At 39.1% G+C, this 27,823-nt stretch overlaps 1 long non-coding RNA gene across 1 annotated transcript; it reads right to left on the bottom strand.

Moving 5' to 3' along the window:
- Positions 1-1,479: 1,479 nt before the first annotated feature.
- Positions 1,480-3,525, bottom strand: LOC122767253. Its single transcript, XR_006360191.1, has 3 exons — positions 3,425-3,525; positions 2,390-2,650; positions 1,480-2,230 (listed from the first exon to the last, which is right to left on the bottom strand). It is a non-coding gene; the product is annotated as an uncharacterized LOC122767253 (long non-coding RNA).
- Positions 3,526-27,823: the final 24,298 nt, after the last annotated feature.

The following is a 27,823-nucleotide window of genomic DNA, read 5'->3' as shown; positions in this document are numbered from 1 at the left end:
AAAAGCCTTTCATGTGCTCCACCACCAGCCTCAAATCTTTTCAGAGGGGCTGGTTAAATTCTAGGTTAGTGAACATGAGAGCCTATGTGGATTTGTGTGAGTGATTCAATGATTCAAAAAAAGCAAGGACTTAGTGTTTCTGTCAGTGTTCATCAGGGTGCCACTGTGTCTGTATTTCCCGGGCTAATGTAATCTGACTGTCCACGTGGTGGTGCTAGCACTCTGCAACCTCGAGGGGCTTCAGCTGGGAGTCGGGGTGGCCTCTGTCAGCTGAGTGCAGCCGCAGTGCGCTTTCTCAGAAAACAGTGGGAAACGTACATTTTAACACAAAAAACATGTACATTGAGTCAAATTCATGCGGTGTGCATTTTAAATATGCCATATTTCTAGTAGGGTTTGTACTGCAGCATAGATTGAGTTGATCTAATCTAATCTAACTGTCTAAAGTATTCAATAAAGATAGAAATTACATCATGCCTTGACTGTAAATATGATAAAGCTATAAGTCTCAGTGAGTGTTTTTTTTTTAGTGTCTCACTTGAGAAGCAGTGGTGGTGAAGCAGTCATGAATGCATTTACGAATAGAAGACATCTCCCCGTAGTGGACCGCAGCAATGATGAACTTGAATGCATCCCAGGAAACCTCCTCACACTCATCCCAGACCCAGCTCAGCAGATTCTCACTCACCTATTGGAAATCACGAAGAAGGTTATTTTAATAGACTGTCTTTGAAGTGCAAGTGAAACGGTTCCTCCGTAGCAGGACGAGATGAAGACAGACATCTTAACAAAGGCCATAAGTACTTTTCAGTCTCATGCACTTACCAGGTTGTCATTATCCATCAGTCTAATTGGCTAATTTAATCTAACATGGCATATAAATGGTCTTTCTGCTTGTCTTGTGTGTATATCTTTGGTTTAGTGAAGATCACACACAGTTACATCATCCCTGCAGTAATTCCACTCATGTGACCATAACGAGCACAACTGCATCAGGGCCGTCGTCTCAGTATCTCTCGCGCCACCTGATCTGTCACTGTCCAGGTTTCTAACCTTACTATCAAATGTAGGCCAGACTTTAAGGTCAGAGTTGTTAAAGCTGCAGACAGTTGTCCAGCACATCTGTAGAAACAGGTCCTGTGAAAAGAAGGCATGGAAAAAAGGTCACATTCATTCATCTTGTCTTTAACACTGTGAGGACAGTAGGGGGCAGTGTTAGCCCAACGAGAAAACAAGTGTATGTTTGGCATTCTGTTAATGTCACCCATAAATGTACATGTTTCAGAGTATATATTCCTACAGTCATATGTGCTTTAATTGACTTTGTTTTGACGGGTGGGAATTTATCGTAAGATTGCTCTAGCTTTGACTTTATCTAAGATTAATAAGAGCCCCAATGAATCAATCAGGTGTATAATGCAGTGTAGGGGTCTAGGAAGTGTTCGCCAGCAGGAAGTGTTTTATAAATCTCGCAATGTTCTTTCAAACAAGGTAATTAAAGAGTGAAAAAATGCAGAGGGTAAAAAAATAGGTACATGTATTGTGTGCTATAGGTTTAAGTAGGATTATTATTTATTTAGATTTCCGACAGTATTAAATAAAATACAACATTGTATGTGAAAAGGCCGATCTGATTATTGTACAGTTGATTATGTGCTAGTTTTACCAGCCCAAAGCATTGTTACGGTTGGGGACATGGAAGGTTGAAAATGAATCAAAGAAGAGACAATAAAAATCGACTTCCCCAGACAAACAAATGACTTGATGTATAACAGTGACATTTCCCTAGTTACAGAGAGGCGTGTCTGAGAGGCAACAAACCATAAAAAATGACAGTGAGGTCTCCACTGGTATAAGAAACAGCTGCAAATCACAGTGATGAGTGCGAACGAGCTGGTAAACAGAGGGTCGATACAGGGAGTGAAAGATTCATCTGAATAAACCAAATCAATCAAATATTCTTTTCTGCACTTTGCCAACAACAAATGGCACTTGAGTGCAAAAGAAACACTTGTGGGAGGAAGAAAAAACAGTATTGCAAAGATGAAGAACAAATGAGGAATAACAGTGGATAGAGTGATTGGTTTTGTACTGTTTTTGACGTTCTTGGTGATGGAGGTCCAAGTAGAAGGAAGTGTCTAAGTGCATCCCAATCCTAGGGGCCCGCAGTGTGGTCCCCTCGAGAAGGAGCAAAGATCAGAGGAGTCCTGCAGGTGTAATCCTCAAACACCTGAGGATAGGACAGTGAGAGGAATCAGCAAGGAAGGAGGAAGAAAGTCAGAATAGATGAGCCAACACGGAGTAACTCACTTGACACCTAATAAAAATTGTTTCTGAGAGTGTTTCAAGTGCGGTAACACTACTACTGTTGCAACCACCCAAGACTTACCCCACATCTCAGACGAGCCTGCAGAGCTTTGCAAAAGGTGTTGTTTTGATTTTTCACTACGTTGGTCACGTTTCAGAGAACCAGGGTTAATTCTTCACCCTAAAGTTCTACTTTGACAATCGTTTCACCTCCCTCACGTTTTTCAGTGACGCTGGGATAATGTCTTCCCCTCAAGTTCACTGCTGTCTCACTTTACTAACGTAGCTGTTATGCCTCTGCCTTTACTCCGTCAGTCGCTCATGCAAGCACATCACTCTGTCGCTGCAGACACAAAAAAGAAAAAAAATACTGAGAAACACAGAGTCGTGGGGAGCTGATAGGCTTATCCATTGTGTGAACTAATTTGACAGTGGTCTGAATATAACGGATATTCATCTATGTTGAAATGTTACACGGCAGCTTTAAATGAATGAGATGTATGAAACATTTAATCAATCCTCACTTCTCAGCCCACCCTGCTGACAATCTCAAGAGTTGAGAATTACGGCGGCACTGTGGCATTGCCTCAGTCTCAGTGGCCATTTTAGCCATTAGAGTCAATCAAATATGAGCTTATGGTGGACGGTGTGTGGGCGGTGGGGCTCAGTCGCAAAGCCAGACACAGCGAGAGGGAGAAAAGAGAGACAGCCACATGGAGACGGAGAACAACAGGGTTTGATGGAGTAACAGCTGACACCCGCAGCTTGTCGAGCGATAGAGAGCAGGCATGCTTCACAAAGCGAGTGGTGAGGCTGTTAACAATGAAGGAGGTGAGGCGGAGGAGACGCGGCTCTGACACTGAGAATGTCATCAACAGCTAGTGCAGTTCATTAAAGCGAGTCTTAATCTTTATGATTATTTAGAGCGAGGTGCAATGGAGGGAGAGTATATAAGGAGGAAACTCAGGAGTGAGGGGATAAAAACAGGAGGGATAAGGTGATTTAAAGCAGTAGAGGACAGGTGAGGAAATTATTGAGAAGAAACAAATGTAAAATGAAGGAAAAATAAGGAAGAGAGGTGGGTTCATTAAAGGTGTGAAACTTTAGTTAAACTCACCAAGTTTGTGTTAACTTCTCATGAATCATGGCCCCACATCATGAAGTGAGCTTGATAAACACGGGACTCCACTCCAAGCTGAGGGGAGGAGAAATCTTGGCAGCAGCAAAATCCTCCTGTGATCACATTAATATTGAGCTCAACTTTGTCAAATGTAATTCCCAATGATGGGATAAAGCGACTGAAGTGAGTGACAGACATCCAAAAAAACCCACACACACACTCTCTTGCTCTCTGCTCTTTTCAGTGAGTCAGCCATGAATAGATTCTTAGTTGTCAGAAGAAGCAGGGGAGAAGACGTGTATTCATCATCGCCCGGGAGTCATATAAACACACAGAAAGACACACAGAAAGTGTACAGTTGTTCTCAGCTGTCAGTGTCACACTTAAGCAAAATCTTGAAATGTTTCAGTACACAGCAGGAAGAGCCCCATGAAAACACCAACATATGCAAGCTGCCTCTTTCAACCATTCACACACACACCAGCCCTCAACACTTGACTTCACTTTAACTTTATTGTCACTAGTGGGAAGAATATTCTCAGTGCAGGAGTAAATCAATAAAAAGCTCCAGGAGCACATACAATCCTAGTGGCAAAGCAAAGGTTTCCGCCTCAGAGCTGCTGAGTGAAAGAAGTGGATGGAAGTTGGGCAGCTTTCTCGGCTCAACAATATTGACCTTGTTAATTTGATGTGACAGACTTTTTCTGAAAAGAACTGTGTGAATGAATGGGTTTCATTTAGGGGGGGGGAAATGGGGTTGTTTTGCTTGTTTTTATTCAATCAACTAGGATGTGAATGTGTCGTGTGTGCTCTGTATTGACTTAAGGGTCCTCAAAGATGCTGGACTCATCCTCACTGACTTGGCACTCTAACCTCTTCAGGCAGGAAAGAGTTTTTATTTCAGTTCATATTGCATTCCTATTTGAAACCAGTCTGGTCAGTCTCCTCTGAACTCTAGCATCAACCAGGCATTTTCACCCAGAGAACTGCTGGATATTTACTCCTTTTTCGGACCATTCTCTATAAAACCCTGGAGATGTTTGTGTGTGGAAATCCCAGCAGATCAGCAGTTTCTGAAATACTCAGACCAGCCTGTCTGGCAGCAACAACCAGGCCATGTTAGAAGTCACATAAATCCCCCTTTCTTCCCCATTCTGAGGCAGGTCATCTTGACCATGTCTACATGCCTGCAGGCCCTGAGTTGCTGCCATGTGACTGGCAACTGTACAGGTTTGCATTAGGAAATGAGTGAGTGTTCACTCCAATGAGCATTAATTAACATACATATCATTAACATTTGTTTGCAAACAGTAAAAAAATTGATTGAAAGCAGACATTTCTGTATTTCTAGGTGGAAAATCTCACTCAAAATGTGTTCGTTAAGGGCAAATAATGAAATATGTAAGTGATAAACTTAAGAAATGTTAACATTTTAAAAAATCGAGTAACAGCTAATACAGATGTGGCAGGTACAAAGTTGTACTTCTATATATGATTATGGCCTGTGTACATGAAGTGCAGTTTTGTTAGTACTGTCCAGGGTTTAATAGTGTGAATGCTGGTTCAAAGTAAAAATGACTAAGAACAAAGTCCAAGCTATTCTAAAAGTTTGATCCCAGCAGAGAGCTTAGAGGTTGAGTGAGGGAAAGAAAGAAGGGAAGGAAGAGAGGAACAGTAAAGGAACAAATGGGAAGCAGTTAATAGTTTGGAGGATCTAGGAATAAAACATTTATAAGGTAAAATAAGGTTCCTTTAGTCCATCCGTCAGCATTGCTGCAGTGGAAATTGGTCTCCACTCAAGTCGACTTTAACGGTGCTCTTCTACAATACCCAGTTGTGTTTAACAGCCATCCTCTACTGAATCTTTGGTCTGTATTCTTGGGTTGTTTCTATGTTAAACAGTCTATAAAAAAGAAAGCGATGTACCACTCGGTAACAAAGCATCCTGTATTGCCTTTAGATTCACATTTGTGTCTTGCAAATTTACGACCACATGTTTACTAATCCTCCCTCTGCTTTCCTCTTCCGCCGACTTCATCTTTAAACAGTTCTTACTCTGACCCCAGCACTCCTACTCATCTTTAATCAGTCCCCAGTTCGCCATATTTCCTTTTCTCTCATTACTCCCCTTTCCGTCTACATCCCTCTGTCTATGCACCTCTCTTTTTTTCTTCGTACTTCCTAAAAAACAATCATAATCCATATTACATTAAATAAGCCCAGAGCAGCCACATTGACTGCAAAGGAGCATGACAAATCTCTGTGGCCTTCACATTAGTCATCTTGATTAGATACCAATACATACCAATTATGCATCATTTTGGTAACTAATTATTACCTAATCTATATAATACAAAAACTAATGTCACAATGCAATAATGCTGGCACTACATTATGGTGGTGCAGTAGTTTTGATATTAGTATATTAGACGCCTATTGTATTTGTAAATGTAAGCAGAGTGGTTGTTGCTCTTTGTATGTCAGCTTAGGGATGGACTTTCTGCCTCTACAGGGTGTAACCCTCCTCTTGCCCAGTCTCAAGTGCAAACTTTAGAACGTACAAAGCCGAGCAAATGTCCAACATTTGAAGTATACAACCCACCAAGTAAGAGTTTTGTTTAAAAAACAAACACAAAACATTGATATTGATTGCATACGTTTTGGGAAAACATGTTTTAAAGGAGCTTTTGTTGTATTTTCTGAAAGCTGTGTCTCTTGTCACCACTATTCTTGCAGATGTGTGTGGCCAAAGAAACAGAGAGGGTCACTGATTATTGGCAGAAGTCAGAGTGAATGAGTGACCAGACTATTAGACAAATATGTCATTCTCAAACACTGCAGTTGCAATCATAGGTTGCAATCTCTAAGTGCCATACCACAATTGTCCTTAAATGTCACGCTGTGGCCACATTGTGAACTGGCAGCGTAAAGTGGGGGCGAAGAAGCAGAGCAAAAGACCGAGACACAGAGAAAAAGAAACACGGAGAGAATGAAAGGTCAGAAAGACCAAAGAGGGAAAAAAAACTGTCTGAATAGCACACACTGGGAAGAAATTGGCTGGTGCAAAGAAAAGCAAGAGAGGAGAGGTCATGTGGAGCTAAAGGACATTTTGAAAAGAGGAAGGAGGAAAAGAATGATTGAGACTTAAAGATCAGTACTTATAATTCTCCTCTGCCCAACTACCTCACTCTGTTTGATACTATCGAAAGCCATCCAGCCGTATTTATCTGCAGACCTAAAGGAACATAAAGATAAAGACAAATTAGCAGTCTTCTTTTTTCTTAACAAGAGTGAAGACAATCCCTAAATTAAAAACAGAATTGTGATGAGTGACTAAAACAATAAGTTATCATTTTGATTTGTGCGAGTTAAGCTGCAAATCAATGCAGTGAATTAAGCTTTAAGCATTTACATCTGTATCACAAACTCAGCACATCAGTTAACTGCTTTAGTGTCTACTATGTCATTAGCTGTGGATGCATCCACAGTGAGAATCACACCTGCCACAATATGGAGTAATCAGAAAAGTGACAATAGGGAATTCCTGTAGTTAATTACAGCTGGTGTGGAATTTTAAATTTTAAAGAATAATAATTCTTATGTAAAGACTAATTTCAGTGGAAGTGGCATTTTTACTTGGACTGGGCTCTTGTAAAACTAACATATGCTTCCAATATAAATGTACCAACAGACGAGTGGAGAGGACACAAAAAGCCACACAAGCATAAAAACAGACAAAGGGAAAGGGAGTTAAGTTCACAAAGAGTTCAGAGAGCAAAGAAAACAGAAGTCACAGTTGTTTTAGGTAAACAGGAAGGGTATATTTGCTGCTGTAAACTATCTTTGTGGCTTTGCATAGCTGTCATGTCTCATGTCTCATCTCATCTCAGACTCATGTCTTATCTGATACTGCGACAAAATCAGCCCCAATTTCAAAAGCCTTCCTCGGAGATGAACATAATGCACTCCACTGTGATGCCTTGGTTGGAGGAAGTTCAAGACAATCTGGTCTCCATTACTGTACAAAAGCATGAATATGGGCTCATGTTCTCATGTTAAGCCAACATGTTTTCAATGCACAGATGACCTCCCTCAACCTAGTACAGTTTGAGGCCAAATTGATTTAAAGAGACGTTCTGGAAAGTTTGGTCAAAGGACATAAGGCGTCAGAGGCACAGGCAACATGACTGCCTCGAGTGTCAAATGGGTTATAAGGTAGAGTGGAGTAGAGCTGTAGCACTTTCTGTCTCTGTTCAAAGGAAAACCCTCAGCTGCTCCAACTTATGCTGCTCACGTGTCTGATTTTAAAAATCTGTGGAATTTGGAAGTAAATCAAATGAATCATTCATTATTATATTGTAACCTGATGCTAAAGCCTCTTTGTGCACCTTACTTTGAGGCAAAGAATGTAGGGCACTAACAGTGAACCAGTGAGCAAATAGCTTGTTTGGTTTGTTGTACTTCATATTATCATATTAATGGTTTCCTTTAAAGACAATTTATGATTCATGATTTGCAACTCTGCAACAGTGAAAACAAAACTGGTCTAATCAGTAATCTGGCTAATCAATGCATTATTAAATGCTTTATCAATGCATTTTTGATCAACCTCAGTAGAGCGAAACAGCTGCAGAACAGGTTTGAGTTTACCAGTTGTTCAGCAGTTTGACAGGATAAACACTTCCTGCCCCCGCCCACCTCTGCACTGCTGGTGTATAAACACATACACTCCCTCAGTCAGGTCTGATAGTATTGCTTGACAGAGCCCATATTTTCAGAGGAAAGACAAATAACATAATTTAATTACTGTTGAAATGTGTTGATTGATTCCTCTGCTGTGCCTGGATACAATATCTGTGCATATTCCAGGTGTCTGAGATTGTGAGGTTACACCTGTGCTTGCTTCAATGATAACTGTTTAAAATCAATTCAGTCATATTATTGTCGATCACAAATGCAAGAAGGCCAGTGTTACCCAGAGTACAACTGTGACAAAAGTGTACACAGCTAATCTCAGTCAATAATATCTTCATAACAACTCGGTATAAATATACTGACCTTTGACTGAATCCGTGGTAAAAGTGTCTGTCTGTAGATCATTACATTACATTACATTACATGTCATTTAGCAGACGCTTTTATCCAAAGCGACTTACAATGGATTTGAGTACAATCAGCAAGGGGTGGAATCGAACTTGCGACCATGATGTTTTTCGCACATAGGGTACCGGTCTTAACCACTGAGCCACTCCACCCCCATCTTGGTTGTTCCTTGGTTGTTCCAATCCCTGACTACTTTAAGGTTGGACAGGGAAACTGTATGGGATTATCTCCACCTCCTGTACCTAAAGAGAGAACAAGGAAGTGAAATGTGTGTGTGTGTTATCTATAATCTCACTGGTGTGCCTCATGATTAACATCAACATTTTGTCCTTGTCCAAGTTTACTTTGACTTTCTGATGAAATCCTCAAGGACACATCACACCCACACACACACAAAAAACGTGGAACTATCTGTTACTTTTTTTTATAACTATCAGCTTGATTCATTCCCTACTCTGAGTTGAACTCATAAGGACATAAATGTTTTCTTGTTTTGTGACCTTCTCTGTGATCTGCCCAAATGCCTCCACAGCTTTGTGTTTTATGTGTTTTTATGTGTTTAATTTTTTTCCTCCGGCGGTGCTCTGGTCACAGTACTGACATCATCAAGATGAATATTAAGCTCAGTGAGTCAGAGGGGAGACATTTCACCTGCACACGAGCAAACTTCATATTCTAGAGCACTCGAGAAAATTATTTTCCACAAATCACATCGTCTTTTGTAAGCAGCACCTCATTTTAAAAAAGGAAACCATAACCGGATGTTATTATGAATGTGTGACTTCAATGCTTGACTTCTTCACAATCAATTTTCACCTGACCTTTGAAAAACATATAAATAATAAATACATGTAGCACTAAATAAAAAAGGTGAGGTTGCAACATTTTTTGTATTTGAATTGTTTGATTTTAACATTTTATTCTGTTTCCAAATTACTTTGTTTTGAATGAGTGCTATAAGGTTTTTTTTACTAGGACACAGAAGTCCAAACTCTTCAATGTAAGACTCAAGAAAAGCATGAGTGTATGAGACGTGTAAATGCATTTAAGGCAGATTTAAGTGGCAATACTAGAAAAGATTGTCTATTATAAAAAGAAACCATAATTGGTCTTATTTTCTCCTCTGTGGTGTGACCGTACACAATCTATAGTTGTTAGGTTGTGCTCCACTTATTTTTAGGGGACTTAAGTCTCCCATTTTCTCTGTGTTTCTTTGCCACACTCCCAATCGCCTCTCTGTCAAATTTAAATGGCTCTGTCGCCCTGCATCCCTCTTTTCAATTTCCTTCATCCCTCCACCCTTCATCTCTCTCCCAGCTGGCTCTTGGTCTCTGCCCAGGTGGGCTCCTTGCCCTGGAGGATCATGACAGTCTGCATCACTGTCTCCACCAGTGCTGGGGGACAGCAATGGACCTCATCTTGTCCTGTCCTTTTTATTCAGACACTCAATAGAAAATAAGTGAATAGATGATGAGAGGCTGCAGTATGGAGAATAACAAATTCATAACAGGCTTTTTAAACCTGAATAAGTTACAACATCGACTGTCTGGAGTGCTGTAAGGAAATTATTTTGCCAATCCTAATTGTACTTGTGGGACATAACTTTGTGAATACTAAAGAGATTCTCCTTAAAGATATGACAAAGATTTAAAGATTTGACCTAGAGCTTGCAAACGCTTAAAGAAAAAACCTGGTCTGAAGCCAGTGATACAGTATTTCACTGATAATTTAAGGACACATAACCAAGATAGTAAAAGTAAGACACACACACACACACACACACCCTTAACCATCACAACTAAGTGCCTAACACTAACATTTACCCTAACCTAAACCCAATTCTAACCCTAGCCCTAAAACCAGGTCTTAAAGCCCTTTAAAGATGGGAGGACAAACCAAAATGTCTTCACACCGTATGGTTTATAAAATTTTTGGTCCTCACAAAGCCACAAATACAAGAACACATACGCACACACAGAGTCTGGTGTCATGCTTTCACTTTGTGCATGATCATATCAGTTTACTCTGCACAGAAACATTCTTTATGAAAGCCATCCACAGGGCCAAATGCATCTGGCTTTTAACAGAAATGGAGAACGCCATTCTGATTGGTTCATTGCATGTTATGCCCAAAACACAGAAAAGACGGAAAAAAGATACAAACACAACCCTCCATTCTCCTAATGCAGTGATCTTTACCAACTTGATCTTAATGCTCCATGCACTTTCATTTAAACCAGAATCCTAAAAGTCCACAGTCAGACCAGTGAGTCTTATCTACAATAATCACCACCTTTATTTAAAGATATGTGTAACATTTCTGCATTAAAATATTTCAAGAAGATGACAACAATGTTACATATTTCAGTAGTTTTTGAGTATACTTATATTAGCCTAAATGTTTCCAACATTCTTTGAATGTATAGAAAATTACAAATCCTTATTTATTTTGAAGATAACAGAGCATATCATTAATTTAATGATATCATCCACTTTGTGGAGCAGCTGCTTTGTTTTACATACCGTTTGCCTGTGAAAATTACCATAAATATCAAAAAGTTCTTAACGTAAACTCAATAAAATACCAGAACACTTACTTTATCTTGCCATTGTATATATAGCCTGTATAAAAAAACAAAACAAAAAACAACAACACATGCTGGTTTCTGTAAGCTGTGTTTGAGACGTCAAGTGTTTCTAGAGCAAATTTAAAAAAAAACACCCAAGATTGATCAAAGTGCTTTGCAGAGTTAATGGACCAGCAACATAAAATTTATAAAACAAACAAGCAAAAAAAAAAAGTAAAATAATAAAATGGTAAAATATAGATAGAAGTCTCCGGGTTGACTATTCTTATCTTGAGGTGAAGGCCAAGGAGAAGAGGTGGGTCTTTAAAAGTGCTTTCAAATGTTCAATGGTGGGGGCAGATTTAATTTTCATGGGTAAAAAAAGGCTGGGTTGCCCTGAGTTTTTAGTCGGGATTTTGGCACATCTAAGAGCAGCCTGTGATGTGTTTGAGTTGAAACATCAACATTTAATATCAAAGTTAATTTGGCAAAGTAACACACAAACCTTACCCTCTGCTGTTGGTCAGTTGCCATCTTGACAGAGCCACATGGTTTCACGGACGAAACATCCGCTTCATGGCCTCTACCTCCTCCAATGTGTCACTGTCTGTACATTCTTTCATCATCTTCTTTCATTTCATCATCAACCTACAAATGATGAAAAAGAGTCACGTGATCCAGTTAGACATACTGTATTTAACAGTCAAAAGTGCATCAAAATCAAAAAATGGCTTGGTTTGAAAAGCACTAGTGCTCTTGATCCAGATGATCCTCATTCACTTCTTATATTTGCAGTAATTTTACTTCATAATCAATTAATTATTCTTTCCAGCGACATGGACAGAACCTCCTTGTGCTTTTGTGATATAAAAGTGTGATGTCCGCATATTTGCAGAGCAACTAATTGGGAAGCAGGGTCAAGGGAACATGTTAACTGAGGCAAATGTGACGATCATTTTGGTGACCATGATGAAGCATAATAAAAACTGTAAAACCCACACAGCCTTTATCATGCACAAATTTACCTTTTGCAAAGTGCATATTAAATGATGGGAACACAAAAAAATAGAAAACTATTGCACTTCAGCATAACCAAATGGTCAAAACTAAATCAAGCATTGTGGAAAAGGCCACAAAACCCTAATGTGAAATGAGGTCTGGTCGAGAGCCTAGCAAATGCAATTAAAGTCAGGTCATGTTTAATGGGCATGAAAATTGAAGAGTTGTGGTGTGGTAAACTGCAAACAGCTCCCTGTTCCTCTTTAGCCATGTTCAGGTTCCTGCCTTCATCCCCCCACTCACCCACTCACTCTCTTCCATTCATAAGCTGCTGGACTCATCAGCTGGCCATAGCCTCAAAACCTCAGGACATCAGAAGCAGTCAATGAGGCAGTTCTACCAGATAGCGGCAAACACAAATCTATGGATTTCATTTAAATTTGACTGCTTTAAAAACATACAGAAAGTGTGTACAGGCAAGCACATCCAATTTTAGTTAACACTGGGTGCTGGCCAGGATTGATCCCCCCAAAAAACACATGTCTTTATTACCAACCAGATGAAGTTTCAAGTCCTTCTTTAGTCCAGCACTACCATGTCCTATAACCAGTCAGTAAATGAAAACATACTGAAGAATAATGTCTCCATATTAAGTGTGTAACCCAGAAAAAAAACAACTATTGTTATTTATATTTATCGACGCAATGAGTCATTAATGTACATACACACTACAATAATGTACATACATTTAAAAGGTCATGGAGACATGGAGTCCTACATCCAAATGAGGAAAGGGAAGTGACACATTAGAGCTACAACACAGCAGATCTACAAACTTGTGCCACAGGTTAGTGAGACTGTTGTCCCGCTTTAAACACCATGATCAGATTCAAAGGCGCTCTAGCAGCAACCGAGGTAATGCAAAGTCTGACTGAGGTTGACTGGGCGAGTCAGTGAGTTTAGCTGGTTAATTGGTGTGGCAGCAGGGCTTCCTGAGCTTCACCAGCGATATGGGTCCTGCAGTAGTGACTGGTCAGAGGGTCAGGGCGCCTCGTCACCCACAGAATGGTGATTAGCTCTGGGTAATGGTGCCTGCCAGCCCAATTAGTGGCATTATGTGTGGCCACTACCTCTGAGCCACTAATTACAACTAGACCATGAGAGTGTGCGCGCGTGAGCAAATCAAAACACAAAAGGAAAGAGCTACATGTGAAAAACAGTGTGTGTGGCAGCAGTAAGAGACAGAATTAAGAATAAAAAATGTGTGCGCGTGTGTCCCGTGTGTGTGTGTTCAGACAGCTGACTCTCTGCCACAGCTTCCACCCTGTCATTTCCAATTAGAGTGAGCCACAGGTCTTTGTTACAGCATCACCTACCTTACTAGACCTCATTTGCTCGACACAAAGCGTCGATCAGCCATTAATGCTCTGATTCATGGGGAAACATGACCCACGGACCTCAATGTAATACTCAAGAGCTGCCAAGAGTGTCAATTTAATTTCGATTTAATCTTTTTTTCTCATCAAAGTGGCACCAACGAGCAAAATGCACATACAGTAAGTGCAAAATTGCAAACATTAAGGGATAGTGCTCGGAATATAAAAATGCTGCAAATATCCAAACACCTGCGAAAAATAAAGCAGAAGTTAGTTCTGCTTTATAGTTGTGACTCCTTATACAAAGACACAAACTGATCAACTTATGAACATGTTCTCATTTGAAAAATACATGGAAAATGTAATGCTCCAGTTTAGAACCTCTGTGAATATCACTATGGTCCGATAGTCAGAGAAGAGAAAAGCTGCCTTGCTTTACTCGCGCTGTGTGCTTCCTCATCCTCGTCTGCTCACTCATGACACAAAAAATGCATAACTGTGTGTTCAGAGTGGGAATGTCATCACAGACATGAAAACAAAAAAGTCATATACTGAGAAACACAAAGAGACTGAAATGGAACAAATTTACTAGACCACGGTGACCATTAAAACTGGACTTCACTCCAAAAAGAAAAACCCGTGCTGTGTTTTCTTTATACTAAGAGCATCCTTACGCTCTGAACTATGCCGAAGCGGGGTTGTTTACGTGTAATAAAAGGTTTTTCACGGTATTATAAGAGTGCCCTGCAACACATGGCAAAAACACAATACCTGCATAGCCACACAATCACACGGGGAGAAGCTGGAGTGCAATTAAGTGCTGAGGCTCTTCAGTCCAATGTGAATCACACTGTGCTCTTTTTGATAAACCTATGTGTCACCGGCTTGGAAGTTGGTGTGTGTGCAGAGAGTGAGAGAGGAGGGGAGGGGAGCGAGAGAGTACCTAGCCAAACACATTAGCAGATGAAATTTTCTGCTCTGATTATGGTTGTACAAGCAGGGCTATTCATCTGTGTTAATGTACTTATCGAGGACTACGGGTCAGAACAGTGTGAAACAAGAGAGAACAGAGTTGTCAAAGAGAGGAAAAGATAAGAGAGGAGAAAAGAAGGGGAGCCAGGGAAATGTTGTGTACCAGCTGATAAAGGACACAGTGTGCTGCAAGAAACAATGTCAGAATCCACCTGAAGGGCTCTCCTACTGGCCTCATCAACAGCTGTTTCAGGCAGCTGAACAAGGAAGGGCAAGCTTGCCATCTTTCCTGGCAGCTGCATAACTATAGATGAACAGATAACAGTTTTATGAATTAAAATTGATGCACATTTCTGGGCAGTGAAATATTTTTGACCAATGACGAGTAGTTTGCCACATCAAGAGGAGTCACACCTGTCTCTGGCTGTTAACTTTTATCGCTTTGCATGGGTTACTGCTTTTAATTTAAGGATTTGTGGAGAAGCAGTAAAATCAAAGTGATGTGAAATAAGTGACAGCAGGCTGTAATTCAGCCTCTACAGTCTTGTATGACAAGGGTGTCTTAAAAGAAGCATCTCCTCAGATAAAAACTGACTCTCTGACCTGTATCCCTTTTTATTTCTCCACAAAGATAAACTAGTTGCTGCAACATATCAACCTCATGGCTTTGACTTTACAACTGGACAAATTAACAGTTCCCATTGTCAAATGGAAAGGACGTGTAGCATCACACAGTTGAAAGTCTATATAACTCAGTACAAATGTTTGTTATACAGTCTTTAAATGCGTGATTTGTATGGTAGACAAATCACAAATCTGGGAATGTCAGAGAATCAAAGACATTGGATAACAGTTATGACCAGCATGTGTCACAGAAGTAAAATATTGAATATAATATAGAATGCAAAGACTAAAACTAAGACAAAACTCCTTGGATATCAAAGACAAGAACATCACTTTCTATAATGTAGTTGACTGGAGATGAGAGGCTAATAGATCAAATTGGTGATTAGAGTCATTAAATCAAGATCCAAAGTTTTTATCTTGTTTTTTTTTTAATCAAATCATTCAAAAAGACATTAACTAAAAAATGTGTCCAGTATCTACTGAGCAGATCTTTCAAGGACATTTTTAACTACAGAAGAAAACTGTATTTGTGAGCTTTGGACAAGACAGTGTGCGCCTTTAACCATTTTGGAAAAGCTGAGTATGATTTTCTCTTACTTGTTATACACAATTATTTTGAAACTAGGCAGTAAAATGGCCGTAAAGGTCAAGACTTAAGTGAACAAGGCGCCTGTGTTGGGCCTGTGTGGCCATTAGAGTGAAATTCTCCACAAGAAAGAATGAGAAGTTTATTTTTAATATATTATGTCAATCATACGTGTATTATAAAAATACAATATGTTTAAAAAAGATAGCTTTTGGTCAATTCCAGTCACTGGAAGAGAAATGGGCTTGTATCCAAAGGGTTGCCAGTTTGAATCTGGGGCTGAGGTGCCCCTGTGCAAGAGACCCAACCACTATTGCTCCCTGGGTGTTGATGTGTGCCGCTATTAATGGTGTGCAAGTAGTATGTGTTAAAGCAGAAATAAAATTCACAATCACCTATTATTATCGTCTGTAAGTAAAAGAAATTCTTACAGAAAACAAACTTTTGGTTTGGGCCAGCCCTGTGTAGACGGAGGCTGCAAAATAGCAGACATTCAACCTTTACTGGATAAATAAAAGTTGAAGGAAAACAGAAAGCTTAATTCAAAGAGATTAATAAATAAGAATTACTTCTGCCTTCACATTTAAAATGTCACTTTGCTGATAATGGCGTCTTAAACAAAGATGCAGATCGGGGGGGAGCTACTTTTAGTAGGGGGAACAAATACGAGATGACAGCAAATAAGTGTGACGAATGGCGTCTGTGTAAAGTGTCCCATTTAGTGGAGATCAGCAACATAAGGGCGGCAGTCTGAGACGATTAATATTTAATGTCCAGACAGTCACAGCAATATAATTCACTGCAATTATGTGCAAAATGAACTTCTCTTACAAAATGTGACGCAAAAACAGTCTCCATCCTTCTGCTTTATTGGGACTTTCATAATTCTACTCATTTTAGAGAAAAATGCTGCAGTTAATTATGCAGGGAAGAAGCAGCAGCATGAAGAATGAGCGAGCTGAGCTATGGTCTGTAACAGCAGAAGACTGATGGAGGCTATATGAGTCTAATGTTATTTTGTTTCTGTCTGCTTTTCCAGTACTTTTAATTTCTTAGCAGTGGAGGCGCTTTCCTGAGCACAATGCATCAGATATTGTTAGATTATTTCTAAAATATTAGTGAAAGTACAATAATAATGTAGGATTAGTGTATGTGTGTGTGTGTGTGTGTGTGAGGGAGAGAAATTCACCTGCTCTGAATTCCTGCTTGCCATACTGTGTGGTGACTACTCTCTGGAACAGCTGGTTGGCCGACAAAGGCAGACACATTATCATATAACACAGAGGCAAAGATGAAGATTAAAATTTAAAGGTTAAAGGCACACACAGAAAGTAATATCTTTAAATAATGATTAAAAAGAAAAACAATTTGCAGCAAAGCAAATGGATAAAGTTTTAAATATCTTAGAATACTTAATATATATTAAACAATTAAACATAAAAAATACTACACTATACTGTGGCTCTGATTCACAGCACACTTGGATGTATGATAAAAAAAAGGACGAAGTATATAAAAAATGCTGCTTGCAAGACTGTCAAAAGGTTCTTGATAACATTACAGCGAAGCAAAGACATTCTCTGTCATCTCGCAACACAGCTTATTGCTTATTGCACAAGAAACTCGTTGGGAGAGCAACAGCATAATGACAGTATGTAGTATATTATACAACCATACTAAGCTGTGGTTGTGCAATTAGATTTTTGAGTTTATGTGTTGAGCAGTGAAAGGCAAAATTGTTTGAGGGTGTGTCACGACCTGTGTGTGTGTGTGGGAGGGGGGGTGGGGGGAGCTGTTCCTCACCTGCTAGGTTGTGGTTTTAAGGACGCAGAAACCCCTGGGAAATGTTCAAAGATTATTACTTTGCATGTGATAAAATCTGATGGAGTGCATTTATACAGCTTTGATGAACTGCCAAAAATCCTCAATTTTTTCTTAATCAGTGGAGCATCTGATTAGCACCTTCACCAACCACCCTTTCATACAGCTCAGATTCCTCAGTTTATAGATGGGTGTTTTTTAAAGTTAACGGAAATTCACACCACAACACCCAGACACACAACAATGTAACGACGACACACATGGACTGTATTGCAGGAGCCATTAGTGGAGTGTTGATCCATGTTGTTTCTATAGTAATGTACTGCTATTGATTTGCATCGGTGTGTGGTAAGTGTCACATTGAGAGCAGCATGTAGAAGGCACAGCCTGATGCTGGGAGGCCTTCTGTCTGTCAGCTACAGTGTGGCTTTTAGCTACATGTCACGCTGTGTTTTTCAAAAGGACTTTCAAACTGGGCCTGAATCATAAAACTGACAAACAGTGAAACCAGCACTGAGCCATCAGAGTGCAGCAGATGAGGACCACTTACATTGACTGTGGTAATGTACTGGATTGACGGGACAGAATGTGATGAGTAGAAGTGACCTGTGAGTTGATCCATCAATTCCATCTACTGTGTGTATGAGGGTTTGTGTCAATGTGTGTTGTACTGGCATCTTGGTAGGGACAGCCAAGCCTCATTTTCATTCATGATACATTCAGGAAATCACCGCAGCCATACAAACAACCATATCTCCTGCTGTATTCATCAATACGTCAGTTACAATATTGCAATCGATTGATTCTTCAAATTATTATTAAAAAACAGTGCCTCTAATCCATCATCTTATCGATGAGGCCATCTTTACACCAGGGCATCACTGTGTGTTCTGTAATAAATGTGCCACGTACGTGCGGGCAGCTGCTGTGATGTCAAAAACCAAAGCTGAGCATCTCCTGCAGCAACACAACAAAGGCCTTCATGTCACTGAGAGTGACAGAACCTGAAATCAATAACACAAAGATCACTCAGTGTAAACAAAACAACAATGCCTGCATGTTTTTACGGATGTTACAGTATTGTTGCCAGTAGTGACAGCTTGAAGGTTGAGCTTGAGAATTTTTAAGCTTAAGAAGTACTGAGTATCGATGTAATAACAGTGGAGCGACGATTGCGTATCAATGTAACAAAGCAGTGATGACTTGCGAGTACTAAGAAAAGCCTTTATTAGTCTAAGGGACAGAATATTTGCTATTTTACAATAGCAATGAGGATAGAAAAATTAGAAAATCAAATAAAAATAAAATCTAACACATTGAACTGTCGCTTGGATAAAAGCGTCTGCTAAATGATATGTAATGTAATGTAATGAATTGGACTTCTCTAGTTAAATAAAAATAATAAAGACATAAACATGCACTATACTTGTAAACATGAGGTAATAAAAATAAGGACAATATAAACCTATGGATATATAAAAATAGAAATAATATACTATGTAAACAGAATAAATACAGTGCAAGCAACATGGTGACAAGTACTGCGGTTGCAAGACAGCTTTGTAAGGTACAGGTTGAACATGACTTCAAGAGGTACTGAATATTTTAAAATAATTAATTGTGTACAATCATGAAACAAGATATGAGTACACAGCACAGTAGCTGTGATGTCTGTGCAGGAATCAATTATGGCTTTATATCTTGTGTTTAACTTTGCACACCAGTAAAACTTTTCCACCCACACAGAGAAACAGACGTGACAGTGCGATTTCATTTTGGCGCTTGGCTCAAATACAGGATTTTTCAGTTGGAGAATGAGCTGTTCTTTGCTGCTTCTCTGTTTCTGGTTCAGGGTGAAAAAATGGGTTTCTTTTTTGCTTTAGGGATCTTCTCCTAAGCATCTTTAGGTTTAGCTGCACCATATTAGCACTTAACTAACAGATGACAATGAAAAAAAACGATACCATCAATGATACATCGCCAAACTAAATATGTTTAAGAGACACAAATATACGCCTCATTTCAAGCAAGAAACAAATCAAAAAGCAATATCAGGAGAATAACTATAAATCATAATGAAACTGATCATAATCCTAATGATGCATAATGATTACTCATTCTTCATTAAGAAAAAACAACAAAAGTGATAGAGTGAACACCTGTAGCGCCCTTTAACTTTTTGACTGCTTTCAGAGAAGCAGAAAAACACATTGCTAAATTAGTCTGTCTGATGGTTCAGGATATTATTAAACTACAATAACACACTCGAGGAGTGAAAAACATTCATATTCCCGCTAGAAAAACAATCTGACATTTTCAAAAATTGATAATCATCTTTCTTGTTGATAACAGCACACTATTCTCAGGCACATTACTGTCTCTGTGAGAACAACATTCAGAGATGAATTTTAATGCCAGGGAAACATTAGGATGAAGCAGTTTACACAGAAGACTGTGTTCACTTAAAATGAGAACTTGAAGTGTTGACGTGAGGCCCTCATCTCCCCAGTTACCAAATCTAAACTAGTCCACCTATACAATGGAGGAGGAGGAGGAGGAAGTCAGGTTAAACATTGCATGTGACAGTTTAATTGTAATGTATAAAAGTATTGTAAACAGTGGATGGATGGTATTATATATATATATATCGATCTTTACCTCTTGAATGTCATTGATTTGGTCTGGTCAATGCAAGCTTAAAAAAATAATTGCAATGGATTACATTCGAGTGGTTGGATTAGATTTAGCCCAAAGGATTTTGCACAAAAATGTCAGGCCAGTTTCAATGCTTCCAATACATGTCATGCTCATATTAAGAATTAACTATGTAAACTATGTGTTACTCTGCTAGTAGAAAACATGTGAAATCTATACTTGTAGATTGGATCATTCACTTGACAATAGGCACTGCTGTCATATGAAAAATCCTTGTGTTAATTACTGCAACTATGAAGAGAATAAGAAAAAAAAAGTTTGGGTAATAGTGATGCTGAGGTCAAAAATAATCTGGAAATATAATAATTCTGAGTATTTTTTCCGATTTTTTTGACAAATTTGTTTTGACAAAATGACTTGGGTTGGACTGAACTCAGATATTCAAGATTACTGCAATTTTAGGAGTGTGTACTGTAGAACTGAGCTGTAACAGCAATATGCAGTTGTGTGAGACCCTGTGGGTGAATAGTGCTGTATATCTGCCTGATGTTGGACTCCTGTACGTAGGAGATGATAAGTCTGCTCAGGTCCAGTACATCTAGTACAAATTACAAATCCATATCAACAATAGATTTGATTGAACTGGTAAAGTAAAAGAAAGAAACAACTGGGGATGCATATTTAAGGGATAGAGGGGATGAAAGGCAAAGGGGACTAATAAAGCTATTTCATCTTGTCCACTTCACATATTCAAGAGGCAAGGCAACTCTAATTATTTCCTGAAAGCCATATGGATAAAAAGCAAATGTATCTTCTTCTATTGGTCCAGTAGATTACTTAGATTGGGAGACAGGAGGAGAAGAGTGGCAGGAGGGAGAAGACAACAAATAAGTGTTGAAAAACCAAGAGCGAGAAAGGAGAGCGCGAGCGACAAGTGGCGGAGGTAAGATGGACAAGGAAAGGTTGAAAGGAGCACAACAACAGAGATGAAAGACTGCCAGAAAATTGAAAAAGTCTGAAAAGAGACAAGAGTATAGAGGCAGAGGGAGGGAACAATGAGTTGAGAAAGCAAGGAAAGTACTAAAAAGGCAAATAAAAAAAGAAGAAGAAGAGGGGGGAAGAAACAAAGGAGAGATTGAGGAAAACAGAAAAATGAGTCAGAGGGAAACATTTGCAGGCAGCCTTTCAGTCATAATCTCCTGGGTGTTGGGTATAGAGAGAGAGAGAGAGAGAGAGAGAGAGAGAGAGCAATTTTGCAGTGGTTATCATTATCATCACGGCTATAATCATAATCAGGGTAATTCCAGAGTGGCGAGATGGAAAGGCGCATGGCAAAGGGTGATGGAGGGGGATAAAATGTCAGATAGGAAGAATAAGGACATGGACTGGGTGTAACCATGGTGAAACCGGGGAGACGGTGATACACTCGGTGGATGAAAGTAAAATGGGGACAGGGGATGTAGAAAATGGAGACATTGCTAAAATGATCATGCCACATCTTTAAATAAATTGTAGGCAGTCGCAATTACCTTGTTTAAAACCTCTGTGTACTGTGCATTGTAATAAATAATGGTAGGTTTCATGACAGTAGAGAGAAAAGGTCACATAATGACAGAATAATATAATAACCTTCTTTTTTTTTTTTACAACAAAGAGAGGTATGAAATCCCCTTTAAAAAATGACACTTGTAGGTGTCCCAATTACTAGTCAACCTTACACAATTTGCAAAAGTGTGGCTGTCTGCCAGCAATGACAGAAGCTGTAATAAAGTAATGTGGATAATAATCATTATCCTCATTGTTATTATCCTCATTAGACGTCAGAGAGCTCTGATCAAGTAACACGAGGGACATCTGAGACACGAGTGCTGTTCTAATGAAATATAAACTCATATGACACCAGGTCAAAAATGTAATTTGCACCAGAGCAACAACAAATAGATAATTACAGTCAGAAAATAGCAACTTAATGCGACACAAATGTGTACTGAAGAATTTTGTCATTCTCCAAATGAAAAATTATTTACTCAAACATGGCCACAACAAAAAGTGAAATTGGAAAGTTAAGTGTGTTATAAGTAATTAAGTGTAATTATTATGTGTCATTGTTTTTTTGTGCATGTGAAAGTGACAAAGGTCAAAGTCCATGCTATTCCCTGCTCTCATTTGTATCACCCTTTTTTTTCAGATTGGTCCTTTAAAGCTTGTGCATTCACTCTATATGTGTTCATGTGTCGGCAATTCAAATGTTTCTTCGCAACTGATCTGCATTTGTATGGCTCTACTTTGAAAGGAACACATAGTTATGGTGGAACCTGTACAAACTTTAGCCACGAGATAAAATGCATCTTTGACATCAACTTAGATTGACAATCTGAAATGTAATGAAAAACTTTGGTAGCTGTATCTGTTAGCGTTTTACAGCCGAGCAGTTGAGGAAATGACTTTCACTAACTAATGACACCTTTTCAGATGTATAAGATGAACTGCGTTTTGACATTTACAAATAATTTGTGTAACATTGGAAAGTTAAACTTTCCACTCAAATGCCATTAACTAAATGCAATTTAGCTCATTAGATGAGCTGTAACAAAGATCCAAAGACTTAAGGCAATTATGTAAAATAACCCAATTTACACATAAATTAAAATAACACTTTCTAGGAATTCTAGGTTTCTCTAGAAGCCACTAAAAATATTCATTTTCAGAGACAAATAGAGGATTTGGAATGAGGTATTAAAGTGTGTGTTGAGAATAAAAGAGTGGAAGGGATGGATGGATACAGACAAAATGATTCAAGCCAGGTGATATGCATCAAATTGGAGAAGATAAGGGAAAAAGAGAAAGTGAGCTATTAAAAGAGGTTCATGACTGTGAGTGGGGGGAAAAAAACGGAAGGAAGAGGGGGTGTGAAGCACTCAGAAAGGCTGGAGAGAAGAAGATGAATAGATGTGCAGATGAACAGAAGGAAGGAGAGTGGATGAAGGATAGAAAGCTGGAAAGAGGCACAGTGAAATTGAGAAACAGAGAGAGAGAGAGAGAGAGCAGGTGTAAGACTCATGGAGAGCACTTATCCCAAAATATATATGAATCTGTGGCAGGAAATGAGACAGATGCAGAAGAGAGAGGAGGGAAAAATGCTGGGGAAAGAGCTGCCAGGTTAGAATGACTCCTTCTCACAGTAGTTGCCTTGGAAAGTTTGGTGGTAATGGTGATGGATGAAAAAATACTGAAGGAGGGTGCAGGGCCATGTGATGGGGGTAGTGGTGATGGATGGTGATGATGGTGACGGTGGTAAAGGTGGCAGAGAGGGGGGTGAGTGCCTCTATCATCCCCTGACTCTCTAATAACCCGTCATCAGAGCCATCCAGCACTGACGTGACTCAGCCTAATTGCAGTGCCTCGAAGCAACACATCACTTTTACTCTAATTGTGGTGAAGCCAAGATGGAGGATATTCAGAGCCTAAAAAGTGTGTACAAAATGAAATAGTACATGCACACACACACACACACACAACACCTGTATCCGTTCACTTAACATGGCTGCATTTCACACTGTGATTTGTACAACGTTATATTTATCTGAAGTGTGTGTTAGCCTGTGAATATATACTCTGTACATGTGTGAGCATCTATAGGTTTGTCCGTGACTGAGTAAAACATTTTTTAAAAACCTGTTCAAAAGGTTGGTCCAATTGAGCAACATACAAATGTAATGAAGAACTCACTAAAGAAAATGAAAGAAAAGAAAACACTAATCTAGTAATTTCTTCCTTGATCTATAACCTACTCACATGTGAAAATATTCTTTTAACATTTTATCTTCATTTTAACCCTTTAAATCACAGACAGACACATTTGTACAAGAACACTTTGCATTACTGTAGTTACGAGACGTAACTTTTTTTTGTGCTAGCAGTACAATTCCTATGGTTTTTGAAAGCCAAGTAGTTGCACTTCAAAGCCAATGTATGATTATTACAGAAATTTCACTCATGCTGTTTCAGGAAACCAGAGAATCAGCGTCTTTGTCACCAGAGAGGAGAGAGTGGGAAGTTTCCATTTTTTGGCCTGACTTTGGACACTAAGAGACAAGAAACACTGAGAGACCCAAAAATGTTATTGTAAATATGCCTTATACTGTTAAAATTTCAAATTTAACATGCAAAATCTGTTTTTCTTTTTGTTTTCCTTCAATTTAAATTGGTAAAACAGTATTGTAACATGTAGTAAATTGAAAATAACTGCCAGATATTGGCCAAAACCACTTAGTCACTTGGACATTTTGAGGGCTAGGTGTTAAAGGGTTAAGGTGAATGAGGAAATTGAGGTGATATAACTGAACAAATAAAACTGATTTAAAAGTGTTACTGCAGTTGTCATTTTCACACCCAGCACCCACATTGTGTAGGTAATATCAGTGCACCCTTGTTTGTGTGTCTATACTTTTTCAAAATGCTATTTATCCTTTCAGACAATTCAAATCAAAACGTTGACATTTTTAATTATGCTTCTCACAGAAAATCAACCTCTAGACCAGTGGTGGAGGTAGTCAAGGCAGCAAGCTGTAAAGAAATGTATCTTTAAATAAATGATCGCTACCAAACACTTTGCCAGACCACAAGATAAAGCTAAGAAGCTGAAACCTCATTCAGATGGTGAGCTAAAAGAGGAGTGTGATGCTGGCGCAGTAGAGCAGCTGGACAAAGTTATTGTTCCAAAGAATCCATTTTTCTCCAGAACTGTCACAGAGTGGATTAGTGTTATGGCACAAGATATTGGAAAACAAAGCTCAAGGACCAGTTTTTCTCTTTAGCCTGTGGAAAAACAACAACAGTTAACATATATTACCCCATCAGCTATTTTTGTGCAAGGTATCACTGCCAAGTTCTCTATGACAATGGAATGGATACCTTTGCCCATCATGCAGTGTGGCCAGTCAATAGACAAGGTGTTGTAAATTGTAACAACATTTGAATGTGTTAGATTAGAGTAAATCATTGTGCATTTGATGGGGGCGGGGCTTCTTTAAATTATCAACTTACATTCCTAAGCACAAACCTAAAAACTCAGTATAGACCAGCTGAAACTGACAAATCACAAAGGCCTCTGTGTAACCCTGGCACCCATCATTTGTCTGTAGAGTGTTCCTCATTATAACCAAACTGGGGCAGAGGACCGATAACACAACTACACAGTCCTCCCCAAGGTCGACTCTAGGTATCAGCAGAGGAAGGCGCCAGACATCTTGACCTGACATCGATCCCTTCTCCCCCTTTTCTCCAAAACCTTAGATATACAGTACCATAACTCTGGGATTCACAGGCAGAATGACAGAGGATGCCCAGCAGTTAACATCTCCTGGCTCATCTTTGGCATTGTCTCAGATCTGAGTGGTTTCCAATAAAGGTTTTCAACTTATCACTGACTCAACACAACAGAGTAACGGACAGATAAAAATGAAAAATACAATACAATAGAAAAATCCTACATGTCGCATGCTGTAAAAATTTAAATAAAAATCAGCAAAAGCATTTTAGCTGAGTCATGTTTGTGTATTACTTATTTCGTTACACACTTGGAGAATTATGTCTTTGTATGTTAACAGCTTCATCATTAAAAAACTACCATATCAGAATAATATCGGTATACTCGGTATCGGTCACAAAAAAGTGGTATTGTCACATTCCTAGTTTCAACATACTTGTAGCTGTTAAGCCATTTAATATGACACCAACTGACGTACCTCACAACACAAATTAACTGAGCTGCAAAGAGCAACAATCTCAAAGCAAGTGAGGACGTCTCTGCTCCATTTTTATGAGCTGAATGCACTGTATATCCTGACAATTTTATCATTCTGCATCTCTGCTGTGAGCAGAACTTGCAAAGACACAGTTCTGCTGGAGACTGGCTGATGCAACTTTCCTGCACTAAAGCCATCTAATCATATATTACACTGCTTTCACAAGCTCATAGTAGTAGCTGCACAATGTGTAATCTGACTTATGTGGGCTGCTGCTTTATTACACTTGAAGGTGAACTGATGATAATTTATCTCTTAAACTGAACCTCGATCCTCAGTGCTAAATTAACCACTCAGTGAAGTACATTGTGTGTAGTGTAGAGGTCAAGGGCACTGTCTTTAACACAATGCACCATGAATTAATATGTCCAAGTCAGAAGCATCCCAGTAGTCTTCCTTCCTGTGCACTCCTTTTGCTGTCACACTTACTTATTTTTCTCCGCGCTATCGTCACTGGCTGGTGATCAGTGAAAACAGTGACAAGATGTGAATTGTGACATGCACATTCCGCTTCCTCAAGCACCATACAAACCCACTCAGTAAATGCTTCACAGCACTAACGGTGGCCACAAACACCATTACGGTGCACTTTGTTCTACTTTAACAGGTGCAAAATAGTTGAGTGAAAGAGACGTGTCAATCTCGAATGTACACACCCACACAAACCACTGAAAAAGGTCTAATCTTCCAGAAAGTGAGGTTTGCAGGGAGTATAAAAAAAATAAGGCTTCAGCTCACAATTTATATTTTCATAATCAATTAAATCTGTTGATTACTTCCTCAATTAACAAATGAGTTGTTTGATGTATTCAATTTAAAATTAATAATCATCAAAATAGTGGATCAGTGTTCCCTTGTCTTCTTTTGTCCGCAAACCAAAATTATTCAGTTTCAATTATTTATTTGTTTTATGGACCAAATGTTTTTTTAAAAAAAGGACACAAACTGATAAACTGCTTATCAAATTAGTAGACGATTTAATTAGTCATCATTTATTAATTGATTAACTGTTGTAGCCCTATATAAAAGCAAAGTACAACTTAATGTTAAGTGTATGCAAAATGTCCTTCCTCTGAAGATCTCATTCTAAGAAAGCATGAGAAGAACAGACCAGTATATAATCATATCATAGGTGCATATTCCATTTTAATTTGGTCAGTGCTTGCAGAAACTGTTGCTCTTTGGTTCTTCACAGTGAAATGTTTTCCACTGATTTGGCAAAACGGTCTCTGATAAGCAGTTAGTAAACAAACTGAACTGACGGAGGGGAAACAGATGAAAGGATGAACAGAAAGTGGGGTGACATGAGACACGGAAGATAAGAGGAGAAGGATGAAAGCAGGACAAGAGGCAGACAGAAGTGATAAGGGATGAAGGGGAGGAAAGGAGCGAGGCAGATGAGAGAATGAGACGGTAGCAGGGGTGACAGGATGGAAGATAGGAAATATGTGTAACCACCATGTATAGAACCACTAATCATACTGTCCTCATACGATATAGTGAAAATGGAGTAAGATCTTTATCCAGAACACACACAGGCTTAGAGGGCATGAAACATGGTGGAGGTGAGGTTGGTGAGTGAGTGCTAGCAGACCAGGCAGAAGGTGTCAGGAAGGTTTTATATAGTGTCAGACGCACACGGACTCACACATACATGAATTCACCATCTAAGGTCACATACTCAGTGCCAGATGGTAACTCACTTGGCAGCGTAGCACCAGCCCTTTAGCAGCTTATCTTCAAAGCAAGACCAGGTTTTGTTCTTAGTGTCCATATACTGCAGCTAAAACTGTGTCCTCAAAGAGTTGAATGAAAACGCGTTTGATAGATAAAAAGTTCAAACAACGTTGGCGCCTGCCACGGAAGGATTTGGTGGACAAATA

The sequence above is a fragment of the Solea senegalensis genome, linkage group LG3 (assembly GCF_019176455.1).
Source record: "Solea senegalensis isolate Sse05_10M linkage group LG3, IFAPA_SoseM_1, whole genome shotgun sequence".
Lineage (NCBI taxonomy): Eukaryota > Metazoa > Chordata > Actinopteri > Pleuronectiformes > Soleidae > Solea > Solea senegalensis.
Note: the sequence above shows the minus strand (reverse complement) of the source record. Positions and strands in the feature narration are given on the sequence as shown.